Source organism: Anomaloglossus baeobatrachus, chromosome 1, assembly GCF_048569485.1.
Source record: "Anomaloglossus baeobatrachus isolate aAnoBae1 chromosome 1, aAnoBae1.hap1, whole genome shotgun sequence".
NCBI classification, from domain to species: Eukaryota; Metazoa; Chordata; class Amphibia; order Anura; family Aromobatidae; genus Anomaloglossus; species Anomaloglossus baeobatrachus.
In genome coordinates, this window is record NC_134353.1 from 46990190 (window position 1) to 47005627 (window position 15438).

Genomic DNA, 15438 nt, shown 5'->3' on the forward strand with positions numbered 1-15438 from the left:
AATGAGTTGGAGTGTGCAACGCAGGCAGATGCGCTCTGCAAATGTCTTGGCACTAGTGTGACTATAGCAAAGTCCAATAGCCACGTATAGGATGCCACTAGGTACACTGAGTGTTTGCTAGTATAATGGCTTCGTTATAATTAGTTGGAGTGTGCAACGCAGGCAGATGCGCTCTGCAAATGTCTTGGCACTAGTGGGACTATAGCAAAGTCCAATAGCCACGTATAGGATGCCACTAGGTACACTGAGTGTTTGCTAGTATAATGGCTGAGTTTAAAAAACTTGGAGTGTGCAATGCAGGCAGATGTGCTCTGCTAATGTCTTTGCACTAGTGGGACTATAGCAAAGTCCAATAGCCACGTATAGGATGCCACTAGGTACACTGAGTGTGTGCTAGTATAATGGCTTAGTTATAATTCGTTGGAGTGTGCAACGCAGGCAGACGTGCTGCAAATGTCTTGGCACTAGTGGGACTATAGCAAAGTCCAATAGCCACGTATAGGATGCCACTAGGTACACTGAGTGTTTGCTAGTATAATGGCTTAGTTATAATGAGTTGGAGTGTGCAACGCAGGCAGATGCGCTCTGCAAATGTCTTGGCACTAGTGGGACTATAGCAAAGTCCAATAGCCACGTATAGGATGCCACTAGGTACACTGAGTGTTTGCTAGTATAATGGCTTAGTTATAATGAGTTGGAGTGTGCAACGCAGGCAGATGCGCTCTGCAAATGTCTTGGCACTAGTGGGACTATAGCAAAGTCCAATAGCCACGTATAGGATGCCACTAGGTACACTGAGTGTTTGCTAGTATAATGGCTTCGTTATAATTAGTTGGAGTGTGCAACGCAGGCAGATGCGCTCTGCAAATGTCTTGGCACTAGTGGGACTATAGCAAAGTCCAATAGCCACGTATAGGATGCCACTAGGTACACTGAGTGTTTGCTAGTATAATGGCTGAGTTTAAAAAACTTGGAGTGTGCAATGCAGGCAGATGTGCTCTGCTAATGTCTTTGCACTAGTGGGACTATAGCAAAGTCCAATAGCCACGTATAGGATGCCACTAGGTACACTGAGTGTGTGCTAGTATAATGGCTTAGTTATAATTCGTTGGAGTGTGCAACGCAGGCAGACGTGCTGCAAATGTCTTGGCACTAGTGGGACTATAGCAAAGTCCAATAGCCACGTATAGGATGCCACTAGGTACACTGAGTGTTTGCTAGTATAATGGCTTCGTTATAATTTGTTGGAGTGTGCAACGCAGGCAGATGCGCTCTGCAAATGTCTTGGCCCTAGTGGGACTATAGCAAAGTCCAATAGCCACGTATAGGATGCCACTAGGTACACTGAGTGTTTGCTAGTATAATGGCTGAGTTTAAAAAACTTGGAGTGTGCAATGCAGGCAGATGTGCTCTGCTAATGTCTTTGCACTAGTGGGACTATAGCAAAGTCCAATAGCCACGTATAGGATGCCACTAGGTACACTGAGTGTTTGCTAGTAAAATTGCTTAGTTTAAAAAACTTGGAGTGTGCAATGCAGGCAGATGTGCTCTGCAAATGTCTTTGCACTAGTGGGACTATAGCAAAGTCCAATAGCCACAGATAGGATGCCACTAGGTACACTGAGTGTTTGCTAGTATAATGGCTTACTTAGAATGAGTTGGAGTGTGCAGAGGACAAGAGGGTACAGTGGCAGGATTGTGGTGCTCTGGGTAGAGGAATGGAAGCCTGCCTTTCTATTCCCTCCTAATGGTGAAATGCAGGGAGGAAATCCCTGACCTGGGCTACACAGACGCTGTTGCTGTTTGCAGGACCTGTCACCTATGGCTCTCTGACCCTGCCGGTACGAGCCCTTAAAAAGGACTGCTAGAATGTGCTCTCCCTAAGCTGTCTAACGCTGTGTATGCAGCGCATACAGCTGTATCGGCGATAGGACAAAGGACGGAACTGCGACAGTGATGTCTGACACCAAAGACGCAGAAGGCAGATAATGGCGATCGTGAAGAAAATGTCCGGTTTTATAATGCAGGGACATGTGACATGCAGATCCTATCACACATGCCGTTGCTTCTCTGCCTCAAAGTCCACTTAGGTGTGTGTGTGTCTGTGATTGGCTGACATGCTGGCCAGCCCCACAAGACGCGCGCGCTTAGGGAAGGAAGACAAGAAAAAAAAAAAAAAAAATGGCGATCGCCATTATAGAAACAGCAGTGATCTGAAGGCGCTGTTCACGCACACTATACACTGAAATGTGATAATAGTTTGATTCACAGAGTGACTTACACTATTACAGCAGAAACCAAGCTAAGATTTAGCTGTTTTTTGGCTGCTAGAACCGTTCTCGAACGTTTCTAGAACTATCGAGCTTTTGCAAAAAGCTCGAGTTCTAGTTCGATCTAGAACATGCCCCAAAATCACTCGAGCCTAGAACTGGAGAACCACGAACCACGAACCGCGCTCAACTCTACTAAGGACAGGCAACAAGCAGAAGAGACTTGTTTGGGCTAAAGAACACAAGGACTGGACATTAGACCAGTGGAAATCTGTGCTTTGGTCTGATGAGTCCAAATTTGAGATCTTTGGATCCAACCACCGTGTCTTTGTAGAAAAGGTGAACGGATGGACCCTACATGCCTGGTTCCCACCGTGAAGCATGGAGGAGGAGGTTGTATAGTGTGGGGGTGCTTTGCTGGTTACACTGTTGGGGATTTATTCAAAATTTAAGGCATACAAAACCAGCATGCCTACCACAGCATCTTGCAACGGCAACCTATTCCATCCGGTTTGCGTTTAGTTGGACCATCATTTATTTTTCAACAGGACATTGACCCCAAACACACCTCCAGACTGTGTAAGGGTTATTTGACTAAGAAGGAGAGTGATGGGGTGCTATGCCAGATGACCTGGTCTCTACAGTCACCAGACCTGAACCCAATCGAGATGGTTTGGGGGTGAGCTGGACCGCAGAGGGAAGGCAAAAGGGCCAACAAGTGCTAAGCATCTCTGGGAACTCCTTCAAGACTGTTGGAAGACCATTTCCAGTGACTACCTCTTGAAGCTCATCAAGAGTGTGCAAAACAGTAATGAAAGCAAAAGGTGGCTACTTTGAAGGACCTAGAATATAAGACATATTTTCAGTTGTTTCACACTTTTTTAAGTATTTAATTCCACGTGTTTTAATTCATAGTTTTGATGCCTTCAATGTGAATCTACAATTTTCAGAGTCATGAAAATAAAGAAAACTCACTGAATGGGGTGTGTCCAAATTTTTGGTCTGTACTGTAAGTCTATGAGGACCAGAATCCAGCACTTAAAAATGTATGTATAGGGGAAAGAGGGATTAGAACAAGTGTGCTATACTTGCCAAGCCTCCAGCGCAACTGTAACTGCTTCCGGGCTGTTCACTCTACTTCTGGGGCCGCTCATTGGCATCATACATATTCACTACTTCCACTGCCCACAGACAGTCCTGGTATCTGTGATTGGTTGCAGTCATACAGTGCCCCCAGCCTGAGTGGCAACATGTCTGACCGCTTCTAGTGATGGAAATGAAAAAAGTCCATGGAGCCTCTGTTAGGAGTCTCAACACAGAAACTAGCCAGATATCCCTCCGGGAAGGACTTAGCCAAGGAGTGGCTCTTTTTAGGAGGCCACCATAACCACCATATTAAGTGGCCCTTTTAGTCAATATCCAACTCTTTGACAAGTTTAAAGATATGACAAGGGAAATACCAAGGCCAGGTATCCATCCACAGACAGCTGTTTCGGGGTATTGCCCCTCATCAGTGTGGAGTAGGATTTTGGCCAGGTGGGAGCAATGCCTAGTAGACCAACAAGACAAAACAGTCACTGATATCGGGGAGACCTAACAGAGGCGCCATGGACTTTTTTGATTTGCATATTTCCCAGGGGGCAATGCACCTAGGATTTCACTGTATTGAGCGCCCTCATTGGCTGCCGGCAGTGTTTTCTCTGGCTGGTCTCCCCGATATTAGTGATTGTTTTGTCTTCTTGGTCTACTAGGCATTGCTCCCACCTGGCCAGAATCCTACTCCACACTGATGAGGGGCAATACCCCGAAACAGCTATCTGTGGATGGATACCTGGCCTTAGTATTTCCCTTGTCATATCTTTAAACTTAAAAAACAAAAAGCCAGCACCAAATGTGCACTACAGCACTAAACATTCCAAACTGTACTTATTATAAAAATTTTTTTGAGATTTTTGGCAAAAAATTGCAATTTCTTGAGCTGCTTAAAATAAGTACAGTTTGAAATGTTTAGTGCTGTAGTGCACATTTGGTGCTGCTTTTTGTTTTTTCTTCATTGAATTGGTCGGTGGTTGACCTCCACCTTGCTTTGCACCCCAATTTGGGATGTATTCCATCTGTCTAGATTTTGGCGGTTGGTGACTGTTCACATTAAGTCATCAGGCTTTGTCCACAGGCTATTTACTTCATGCAGCATTTGCTTGGACCTGTCCCGCCCACAGCCATGACTCAGTCATGGGTACGGGATTGAAATAGACCAGGTGAGTGCTGCTAAGAGCAGTTCTACTATTCATATGTGAGGCCGTATGGCACATTTTATAAAAATATTTTAGTGTAGGACTGCTTCAAATGAGATTTGCCGTGACGTGGCGAAGCAGCTCAAGAAATTGCAATTTTTTGCCAAAAATCTCAAAATTTTTAAAATAAGTACAGTTTGGAATGTTTAGTGCTGTAGTGCACATTTGGTGCTGCTTTTTGTTTTTTCTTCATTGAATTGGTCGGTGGTTGACCTCCACCTTGCTTTGCACCCCAATTTGGGATGTATTCCATCTGTCTAGATTTTGGCGGTTGGTGACTGTTCACATTAAGTCATCAGGCTTTGTCCACAGGCTATTTACTTCATGCAGCATTTGCTTGGACCTGTCCCGCCCACAGCCATGACTCAGTCATGGGTACGGGATTGAAATAGACCAGGTGAGTGCTGCTAAGAGCAGTTCTACTATTCATATGTGAGGCCGTATGGCACATTTTATAAAAATATTTTAGTGTAGGACTGCTTCAAATGAGATTTGCCGTGACGTGGCGAAGCAGCTCAAGAAATTGCAATTTTTTGCCAAAAATCTCAAAATTTTTAAAATAAGTACAGTTTGGAATGTTTAGTGCTGTAGTGCACATTTGGTGCTGCTTTTTGTTTTTTCTTCATTGAATTGGTCGGTGGTTGACCTCCACCTTGCTTTGCACCCCAATTTGGGATGTATTCCATCTGTCTAGATTTTGGCGGTTGGTGACTGTTCACATTAAGTCATCAGGCTTTGTCCACAGGCTATTTACTTCATGCAGCATTTGCTTGGACCTGTCCCGCCCACAGCCATGACTCAGTCATGGGTACGGGATTGAAATAGACCAGGTGAGTGCTGCTAAGAGCAGTTCTACTATTCATATGTGAGGCCGTATGGCACATTTTATAAAAATATTTTAGTGTAGGACTGCTTCAAATGAGATTTGCCGTGACGTGGCGAAGCAGCTCAAGAAATTGCAATTTTTTGCCAAAAATCTCAAAATTTTTAAAATAAGTACAGTTTGGAATGTTTAGTGCTGTAGTGCACATTTGGTGCTGCTTTTTGTTTTTTCTTCATTGAATTGGTCGGTGGTTGACCTCCACCTTGCTTTGCACCCCAATTTGGGATGTATTCCATCTGTCTAGATTTTGGCGGTTGGTGACTGTTCACATTAAGTCATCAGGCTTTGTCCACAGGCTATTTACTTCATGCAGCATTTGCTTGGACCTGTCCCGCCCACAGCCATGACTCAGTCATGGGTACGGGATTGAAATAGACCAGGTGAGTGCTGCTAAGAGCAGTTCTACTATTCATATGTGAGGCCGTATGGCACATTTTATAAAAATATTTTAGTGTAGGACTGCTTCAAATGAGATTTGCCGTGACGTGGCGAAGCAGCTCAAGAAATTGCAATTTTTTGCCAAAAATCTCAAAATTTTTAAAATAAGTACAGTTTGGAATGTTTAGTGCTGTAGTGCACATTTGGTGCTGCTTTTTGTTTTTTCTTCATTGAATTGGTCGGTGGTTGACCTCCACCTTGCTTTGCACCCCAATTTGGGATGTATTCCATCTGTCTAGATTTTGGCGGTTGGTGACTGTTCACATTAAGTCATCAGGCTTTGTCCACAGGCTATTTACTTCATGCAGCATTTGCTTGGACCTGTCCCGCCCACAGCCATGACTCAGTCATGGGTACGGGATTGAAATAGACCAGGTGAGTGCTGCTAAGAGCAGTTCTACTATTCATATGTGAGGCCGTATGGCACATTTTATAAAAATATTTTAGTGTAGGACTGCTTCAAATGAGATTTGCCGTGACGTGGCGAAGCAGCTCAAGAAATTGCAATTTTTTGCCAAAAATCTCAAAATTTTTAAAATAAGTACAGTTTGGAATGTTTAGTGCTGTAGTGCACATTTGGTGCTGCTTTTTGTTTTTTCTTCATTGAATTGGTCGGTGGTTGACCTCCACCTTGCTTTGCACCCCAATTTGGGATGTATTCCATCTGTCTAGATTTTGGCGGTTGGTGACTGTTCACATTAAGTCATCAGGCTTTGTCCACAGGCTATTTACTTCATGCAGCATTTGCTTGGACCTGTCCCGCCCACAGCCATGACTCAGTCATGGGTACGGGATTGAAATAGACCAGGTGAGTGCTGCTAAGAGCAGTTCTACTATTCATATGTGAGGCCGTATGGCACATTTTATAAAAATATTTTAGTGTAGGACTGCTTCAAATGAGATTTGCCGTGACGTGGCGAAGCAGCTCAAGAAATTGCAATTTTTTGCCAAAAATCTCAAAATTTTTAAAATAAGTACAGTTTGGAATGTTTAGTGCTGTAGTGCACATTTGGTGCTGCTATATCTTTAAACTTGTCAAAGAGTTGGATATTGACTAAAAGGGCCACTTAATATGGTGGTTATGGTGGTCTCCTAAAAAGAGCCACTCCTTGGCTAGGTCCTTCCCGGAGGGATATCTGGCTAGTTTCTGTGTTGAGACTCCTAACAGAGGCTCCATGGACTTTTTTGATTTGCATATTTCCCATGGGGAAATGCACCTAGGATTTCACTGTATTGAGCGCCCTACCTCATGTGGTTTTGATGATTTTTTTTTCCAAGAGTTGTACATTGGGTACATGAATATAGTTTAAAAATTTCATCAACAAAATTGCATCTCTTGGCCCCAAAATGCAAAAAATGGTTTGACACTGTTTCAGTGCAGTTTTCTTCCAGGGGGTGTAAATTTGGTGCTGAAATGTCTGCACCAGATTTCAGGACCAAATTTGCACCTCTTGGTAGAAAACCGCAGCAAAAGAGTCTTAAAAGTAATGACAGGAGTAACAGAAGGAGGTTTAGTGAGCTCACCGGTTAGTGATGAAGTCGGTTGCAGCGGATTCTGATAGTACCAGCAGGGAACAAAAGGAGGAAATATGTGGTCCTGCAATTTTAATTCTAATCTAAAGCCCACTTTACACGTTGCAATTAGTTGTACAATCGCATTTGCGATGTGACATGCCCAGGTTGCATACGGGATCTTAAGAGATTGCACGTAGGTCGTTCATTTGCTGTCACACGAGCGTTAGTAGTCTATGTTAAATTGATCAATTTTGTGTGCGATCCTTTAGATCATGTGTTCTGTGATGTATGCATTGGGCACCCTTTTTTTTTTTATTTATTGACTTGCCAAGCGTGTGTAATGTGTAGGGATGCGTTTTTACTATGTCATCTGCCATTCAGCTCTGCTACATGGCCGCCGCTGACAGCAGACACAGACAGCCATGTAGCAGAGCTGAATGGCAGATGACAGCAGACACAGAAAGAGCTGCACGATCAGAATGAACTCGGGTTAACTTAACCCGACTTCATGGTCATGCTGCGGCTCTGTCTGTGTCGCGTCCTGATTAGCGGTCACCTGTGAAGGACTCACCAGTGACCGCTAAACTCCTGAGTAACTGAATTGAGCAGCCCTCTCTCATATACTCACCGATCCCCGATCCCCGGCGCGGCGCTGCACGGCATTCACACTGCTCCGGCGTCTTTTACTATTTTGAAAAAGCCGGCCGCCCATTAAACAATCTCGTATTCCCTGCTTTCCCCGCCCACTGGCGCCTATGATTGGTTGCAGTGAGACACGTCCCCATGCTGAGTGACAGGTGTCTCACTGCACCCAATCACAGCAGCCGGTGAGCGTGTCTATACTGTGCAGTGAAATAAATAATTAAATAATTAAAAAAAAACGGAGTACGGTCGCCCCCAATTTAAAAACCAGCCAGATAAAGCCATACGGCTGAAGACTGGTATTCTCAGGATGGGGAGCTCCACGTTATGGGGAGCCCCCCAGCCTAACAATATCAGTCAGCAGCCGCCCAGAATTGCCACATACATTAGATGTGACAGTTCTGGGACTGTTCCCGGCTCTTCTTGATTTGCCCTGGTGCGTTGGCAAATCGGGGTAATAAGGAGTTATTGGCAGCCCATAGCTGCCAATAAGTCCTAGATTAATCATGTCAGGCATCTCCCCGAGATATCTTCCATAATTAATCTGTAAGTGACAGTAAATAAACACACACACACCCGAAAAAATCCTTTATTAGAAATAAAAAACACAAACATATACCCTGGTTCACCACTTTAATAAGCCCGAAAAAGCCCTCCATTTCCAGCGTAATCCAGGATGCTCCAGCGTCGCTATCAGCTCTGCTGCATGGAGGTGACCGGAGCTGCAGAATACACCACCGCTCCTGACAGCTCCACGCAGCAAATGAAGACAGCCGCGCGATTAGCTGAGCTGTCACTGAGGTTACCCACTGTCACTGGATCTAGCGGTGGCCGCGGGTAACCTCAGTGACAGCTCAGCTGATCGCGCGGCTGTCTTCATTTGCTGCGTGGAGCTGTCAGGAGCGGCGGTGTGTGCTGCAGCTCCGGTCACCTCCATGCAGCAGAGCTGGAAGCGACGCTGGAGCATCCTGGATTACGCCGGACATGGAGGGCTTTTTATGGCTGATTAAATTGGTGAACCAGGGTATATGTTTGTGTTTTTTATTTCTAATAAAGGATTTTTCAGGTGTGTGTGTTTATTTACTGTCACTTACAGATTAATCATGGAAGGTATCTCGGGGAGACGCCTGACATGATTAATCTAGGACTTATTGGCAGCTATGGGCTGCCAATAACTCCTTATTACCCCGATTTGCCAACGCACCAGGGCAAATCGGGAAGAGCCGGGTACAGTCCCAGAACTGTCGCATCTAATGTATGCGGCAATTCTGGGCGGCTGCTGACTGATATTGTTAGGCTGGGGGGCTTCCCATAATATGGAGCTCCGCATCCTGAGAATACCAGCCTTCAGCCGTATGGCTTTATCTGGCTGGTTTTAAAATTGGGGGGGACCACATGCCGTTTTTCTTAATTATTTAATTATTTATTTCACTGCACAGTATAGACACGCCCACCGGCTGCTGTGATTGGGTGCAGTGAGACACCTGTCACTCAGCGTGGGGGCGTGTCTCACTGCAACCAATCATAGGCGCCGGTGGGCGGGGAAAGTAGGGAATACGAGATTGTTTAATGGGCGGCCGGCTTTTTCAAAATAGTAAAAGCCGCCGGAGCAGTGTGAATGCCGTGCAGCGCCGCGTCGGTGATCGGGGATCAGTGAGTATGAGAGAGGGGGTAAGAGGGATAGACTGACATGGACAGAGAGAGAGGGACAGAGATAGTGACCGACTGACAGAGATTAGTGAATGACAGACATTGTGAGGCGCTTCAGAACGCAGCTTTTCAGCTGCGCTCTGAAGCGGACCTTTTTTAAGCTGCGGTGCAGAGCGCACACCTGCGCACATAGCATCAGACACCAAAATCGTATGAGGGATGTCACACGTTTCAATTGACTAGGTTCGTGCAACAAAATGTTCAATTCTAGAGAAAGATACGATGTGTTTGCGATCAACGGTTTTGCGTTCAATCCTGATCGCACGTAGGTGTCACACGCAGATACCTCACAAACGATGCCGGATGTGCGTCACTTACAACTTGACCCCAACGACGGATTGTGAGATATATTGAAGCATGTAAAGCGGGCTTTAGTCATAGAATATGGTAGGAAAAATTAAAAAAAAATTATTCATGGGGACAACATAACCGAACAAACGCATTTCGGACTATGTCCTTAGTCTTTGTGTGTACAACGTCTAAGGACACAGTCCAAAAAACGCATTGGTGTGATAATGTTGTCCTCATGAATAATTTTTTGAATTCTTCCTACCATCTTCTTCAATTTTAATTTCTCTGTATAATAAAAGAATGGTTTTAATTGGTGGTCCCTTTCCTTACTCTAAAAGTAATTATAAAACTCACACGACATCCTGAACTCAACATTATTTAGTCTGTCTAGGATAATATTAAGAGTAGAGATGAGCGAGCCTCTGATGGCTCGAGTTCGGTTTGTTGAACGGAGGCACCGTTCGAGTTCGGTTCGACGAACCGATCAACGAACCTCTCGAACCCCATTGAAAACAATGGAAGACATACACAAACACATAAAAATACATTATACATGTACACATACAGTTAATAAATATTGCCATAACACTTACAGGTCCCCGCGACGAGTCCTGCACTCTGTCTCCCGCCGCTTTTCCTTCTGATAATCGCTGCGTCCTCCCAGTAACCAGCACTGATGATAGGACATATCGTGACGTCAAAATAGCCATGTGACCAGTCACGTGTCTATTATCTCATTGGCTACAGACTGGTCACATGGCTAGACGTCATTGCTAGGTCCTGTCAGTGCATCTCTCCGGTACGCAGTGCTCCTTTGTGCATGTCCTTGTACCGGCGAGATGCTCTGGCACATGGTCTAATCCCCGTTCCTGCATGGGGTGCTCTTTACAGAGTCAGCCCACATGCAAGGACTGGCTGTCACAGCCGGTAAATAGCGGCCAGGGAATCATGTGATCGGAGCACCATTGCTATGGTAACCTGTCTGTCAGCGGTGATGTCAACGCTTACAGCACGCAGCTGCTGCTCACTCACTGAGTGAATAGACTGCACGGGAGCAGCAGCGTCTTCCTCCCATGTAGTGCTGTCTGATGTAGCAGAGCTGCATGGGTTGAAGGAGAAAGAAGACAGAAGAGCAGGACCGTGGAGGGCTGACAGGGAGTAATAAACATGGCGTCTCTAATGTGTCTGCGTATTTATTACTATTAAAGTATTTTTTCTCTGTGTGGTGTCTTTGTTTTAACCCTTTATTGGAGATTCTTAATGGCCGGGTCAAACTTGCCTGACATTAAGAATCCCAGCCCCCAGCTGCCTGGATTTACCTGACTAGCGATCAAACCATGCATTTTTTTTTTAATTATTTTTTTAAATAATTAAAAAAAAATAATGGGCTTCCCTGTATTTTGATTGCCAGCCAAGGTAAAGCCAGGCAGATGGGGTGGCAGCCTGAAGCCGTCCGTTTTATCTGCACTGAAAATCAAAAATACCGCGAAGCGTTACATCATTTTTTTTAATTCTTTATTTATTTTTATACTACTGTATGTGTGAGGGACCCAACAGCCAATCACAGACACTGTCACACAGAATGGGCACCTGTGATTGGCTTTTGGAGTAACCTGGATGCTAGATGCTAGAATGGTTGGGCTGGTTTCAGGTTACTCCAGTATCCAATCACAGATGCCCGCTCTGTGACAAAGTCTGTGATTGTCTATTATTTTAACAGTAAAATAAAAAAAACAACACAAGGAAAAAAATATTTTATTAGAAATAAAACAGAAGACATTTAGGACTCCATTTTTATTACCGAAGGCGGGCGAGCATCTTCAGCTCTGCTACATCTGTGCGGGAAGACAAACACAGGTCTGCTCACACAGACTCAGCTGAGAGCTGTCCGAGCCTTCACCCGAGTGCACAGTTAGGCTATGTGCCCACGCTGCGGATTTTGCGCGGATTTTGCGCGGATTTTGCCGCGGATTTGCCGCGGATTTCCCGAAAATCTGCAGCAGCAGCACTTCCAAGCCATTTCAATGGCATTTTGGAAATGCTGTGCCCATGCTGCGGATTTTTCCGCTGCGGATTTGCCGCGGATTTTGATCCGGAAAAATCTGCAGCATGTCAATTGTTTGGTGCAGATTTGGTCCGGATTTTTGGTTTTGAATGGGGGAAAAAAAAAAAATGAAATCCGCATCAAAATCCGCGGCAAATCCGCGGTAAATCCGCGGCAAATCCGCGGGTGCGGATTTGCCGCGAAAGTCGCGGATTTTCAGGCAAAAAAATCCGCAGGGACATTCTAGCGTGGGCACATAGCCTTAAGGCTTGCGTATGACTCCTGCGAGACTCTCATCGGTATCACCCGACACGGTGCACACTCTCCTGACAGGAGCACCTCAGCTGCATGTAAATACATGCAGCCAACCCGCTCCTGTCAAGAGTGTGTGCCTTGTTGGGTGATACCAATGCGAAACTCGCACAGTGACAGTCAAAGTTCAATTGAGTCCTGACGTCACTGCGAACACGGCCAAAAACAGCCGAAGACTGCCAAGTGACGAGCAGTGCAGTGAATACCCCCGGAAGTTAATGATCAGACTCGGAAGCAGAAGCAGCCGGGAGACAGAGTCTGCAGTGAGCGGTAAGCATAATCATAATGTTTTTTACTGATTTGCTTTTTTTTTTTTTTTTACAGCTCCTGGACCCGAACTGTAACAAGAGCTTCCCAAAAAGCTCGAGTTCGGGATCATTTGCACGAACACTATGTGTTCGGTACGGACCCCGACCATTACAGTTCGGGTTTGCCCATCACTATTCTTTAGCATTTTATTACATCTACCCGAAACATTTACACAGTACTGTACATTTTTCTAAGCTTCTACTGTATACCCTAAGCGTCAATTATGGCGCCTTATTTGCCTGATTTAGATATGGACGAGTAGTTCTCATTTGTCCACCTGCCTTGTACTAGAAGAAGTGTGGTCTTCATAAGCTCTTGGGAAGAAATCCATGTTCACAATAATTATAAACGCCAGACGAAGGAAATGGAGACAAATGATAATTTATTGAACAAAATGTGGAGAAATCAATTACATCATTAAAGGTAAAGTCATGACAAAATGGATTTCACATAAATTAGAAGGGGAGTAATCCACATTTGTAGCAAACGACTAGATTTTATTGAAAGGTTGAGAGTTTATTAACAATTATTTATTAATTAGTCACTATGGAGACTTTCCGAATAAATTTTTAAGCAGTGTGCATGCACAGACAAACAACTGTCTCCTCTCGAAAGTAACATTTACACTTAAGAAAAAATGCTAGACTTACACATTTCTACTCCTAATGACAGCCTGACTATACAGAAGGTCTTCTAGTAGGGTAAGACAAATAGTACTAAGTTGTGTCCAAAAAGAAGCCATCAATACGTTGATACTCGCCTCTGAAAGTCACTGTTTGCACTTCAGGAACTTAATAATTGAGCTTCAAGTATTTGACAGTCTGCTACTATGGATTGCAGGACAAATTTCCCACTGATGATCTTGTTTCCTTGACTGTGCTTGATTCTTGCATCATTCATGGTCAGCACATTGGTCATGGCTGAAACTACTGGTCCAACATTGCAAGCTTGAACATTTTAAGTAACATAAGACACTTTTTAATAAATAATGAAAAAAAAAAAAAATATTGAGACATTATGTCTCGGACGTGTACCTCCCCAGCAGGGGTCGAGCCGCTCGGATCCGGGTGTCGCTACTCGTGACTCGAGGGTCTCTGGACCCGGGGGCTCGGGGTCACTCTGAAACGTAATGGAGGTTATTTACAGGGGAGTCAAGTAGTTCATGATGCCACCCGTGGTGTGCAGTAATAGGGAGTACCGCCGCTGCTGTTGGGAGTACCCAGGGTGATGGAGCATGGCAGCCAGATGATGTTACCTTCCACGGGTAGGGAAAGGCCCCGGGACCCTGAATGGCGGGATTGATTTCAGGGGGAGCGCAGACTCGCTGGTAGCAGGGGTTAATCTGGTACTCACTTAGAAGGAAAGCAGATGCTGACAACATGGTAAACCGAGTCTCTGGGTGCCGCTGCCCTCTTGGGGAAGCTCGTCTGGGTTTCGTCCCCTGCAGTACTGGCTGATGGTCCGGAGCCTGCCTCGTTGCACAGATTTTTAGAAGTGTTAAGTGGCCCGTAAGCTTGAAGCTGTCCGGGCCCCGCTCCCTACTATGGGTGGTGGTGGAGCTTGCTCTCAGGAGCTCACACTTGGGATTTCAGTGGGCTGTTTTGTTTGGAAAGCCCTATCCCCCTCGTTGCACTAGTGCCCTGATCTTTGAGCTTCATGGGAACAGTCCATAAAGGCCGTGTCCTCCGCAGGTTAGTTGCCAGGTTGCTTGAAGCCTCTCCCCGACCTAGGGTCCAGTACCCCGACGTGCTTTTGGCCCCAGACCAGATATTGGACTGCAGCTGTCGACCGTTCTCCTCGACTAGCCAGGCACCCAGTCCCAATATCCCGCGACTGGGTCTCTGACTCCTCCAGGTCCTGACCATCATCTGCAACCCAATCTGCTTCACCCCTGGGAGCTCCAACTCCCAGCTTTCTCGAGCTCCTCACTGCTCGAGGGCTACCACTCAACTCAACTGTCACCTCCCACTTCCCTGCCTGACTCCTAGGTGGGAGGCCCTATTCCAGCTTAGCAGTCCACTGGTGTGCCTGACAGGGTGTGGTGCGAGGTATGATTAGGATTTTTAGATGCTGGTGGAGGCAGTGCTGCAAGTTGGGAACCCAGAACCATGGGGGTTTGAGTCCTGCACTGGGAGATAAAGAGCGTGCAGTACCCTGTGATGACCTGACTAGTCCAGGGGGCATCACAATTAATTTTCCTCCCCCCGCCTCCTGTATTCATCATTCACTTTGTAAAACAGCTAAAATGTGTCTTGAGGCATTTGACAGACTTGGTTAAATACTGCCAATTGAAATCTATAGAGATTGTAGGGCAGAGGAAGAAAGGAAAGTGGCTACTGCAATTAATGTTAGAAAAAGTCACAAAGAGACACATAAAGACCATGCTACTACTTTCTAGTAAGTGTTTATCTCATCTCAGAGCTGGATCACAGCTATACTTCTCAGTACTGCTGTATAATTTCCTCTTTACCTCTCCTGCTCCTGAATATGTATTACACAGAGACAGGACAGCAGGAATCCCTCATGTCTGTGTATTTTGTATAGAAGTCATCATAGCACATGGAAAAAAAGTAGAGTCTGCAAGAGGGAAAAGTGGTGGAAAATGCAAAATACAAATCATGCAAAAGAAATTGTGTCAGTCCTCATGAACTCACAAATGTTTTTGTTCTTTTAAATACCTGTTTTATTCACTGTCATACTGCTGCAGGCAGCTGGCAGTGAGTCTCGCAC